We start from the raw sequence: 1,972 nt of genomic DNA on the forward strand, positions 1-1,972 counted from the left end.
CCCGTGTCCTCAAGTCCATTCTCTACGTCTGCGTGTTTATTCCTGTGCTGCCCCTAGGTTCGTCAGAACCTTTTTTTTTTTTTTTTTTAGATTCCATATATATGTGTTAGCATACTGTATTTGTTTTTCTCTTTCTGACTTACTTCACTCTGTATGCAGACTCTAGGTCCATCCGCCTCACTACAAATAACTCAGTTTTGTTTCTTTTTATGGCTGAATAATATTTCATTGTATATATGTGCCACATCTTCTTTATCCATTCATCTGTCGATGGGCACTTAGGTTGCTTCCATGTCCTGGCTATTGTAGATAGTGCTGCAATGAACATTGTGGTACGTGACTCTTTTTTAATTATGGTTTTCTCAGGGTATATGCCCAGTAGTGGGATTGCTCGGTCATATGGTAGTTCTATTTTTAGTTTTTTAAGGAACCTCCATATTGTTCTCTATAGTGGCTGTATCAATTTACATTCCCACCAACAGTGAAAGAGGGTTCCCTTTTCTCCATACCCTCTCCAGCATTTGTAGATTTTTTGATGATGGCCATTCTGACTTGTGTGAGGTGATACCTAATTGTAGTTTTGATTTGCATTTCTCTAATGATTAGTGATGTTGAGCATCCTTTCATGTGTTTGTTGGCAATCTGTATATCTTCTTTGGAGAAATGTCTGTTTAGGTCTTCTGCCCATTTTTGGATTGGGTTTTGTTGGCTTTTTAAAAAACATAATCCTGATAGTAATTTGCAGTACCTTGGGAATTTGAACTTTCAACTTGGATGTTATTTTACTTGTTCACCAAATGTTTTTTTATTAACGGCTTGCACATGGAAGAAGTGCCCCAGACTTAAAAAAAAAACTTTTTAAAACTCACAACCTGATACTGAAAAAATGATATAATGTACAGCCTAGTAAGAGTAATCAAACACCGCGTAAAAAATAAGCCCTGTTGCCCCCAGCACTCTTTGTATTACAAGTCATTTGGTTTTCCATTAGTTTTCCCCCTGAGATTGCTGATTTCTCTAAACGCCAGTGACCATGTTTTATGCTTTTTCCATATTCTTAGTATCTGTTTGACACATAGTAGAGACAAATATTTCTGAATTAATAAATTACTGAAAAGGATTCTGACAAAAATAAAGTGGAATCAGAAAAAAATTATATTCATAAAGATGAAATCAAGAAAGAACCAGCCTCATTTTTTTTTCTTATAAACCTAACGGTTGTGGTTTTTTTCACAAACATGATTCTTACCGGGAAGAAAGAATTTACAAAGAGAGCAAACAGAATCTGGTTGTAAAAACTCTCAAGAGAGAAGAAAAGAATAAATTCAAGTTGAGACTGTCCTTTAATATAAAATCACGAGTAAATTTCCTGTGGTCCTGACACTTTTTTTTTTTAATTGCAGTATAGTTGCTTTACAATGTTTTGTTAGATTCTGCAGTACAACGAAGTGAAATCAGCTACATGAATCAGGATATATACATATATTCTCCCCCTCCCTTGGACCTCCCTCCCACCCCACCCCCCAATCCCACCCATCTAGGTCATCACAGAGCACCTAGCTGAGCTCCCTGTGCTACAACTTTTAACAAGAAAAAATGTTGACGTTTTGGTTTTCTTAGATTATATTGTCCGCGGGTGGTATGAAAGAATTCACCCTAACATATCAGCACGACTTATCTTACCGTTTCTGCGTCTTTTTATATTACGCAGATAACTGGCACCCCTTTCCCTCACTGTACAAAATCTGAATACGATGTAAATAATTGTATTAAAAACTTTCTAGTCCAGATGCAGAAGAACCCTTTCCGGTACAAAGCCCACCTTTCCCCCATGCGCATGCCCAGTGTACCCTACTGCTTTGCTCCGCTTTCATACAGCTCAGACTTCAATCACCACGTAAGGGTATCCTGGAAACTGGGCTGCAGTTGGCTGATGCAAACAAGACTCGTGGGTTCCCAAGAGCTTTCGGGT

This window comes from Balaenoptera acutorostrata, chromosome 4, assembly GCF_949987535.1.
Source record: "Balaenoptera acutorostrata chromosome 4, mBalAcu1.1, whole genome shotgun sequence".
Classification (NCBI taxonomy): Eukaryota; Metazoa; Chordata; class Mammalia; order Artiodactyla; family Balaenopteridae; genus Balaenoptera; species Balaenoptera acutorostrata.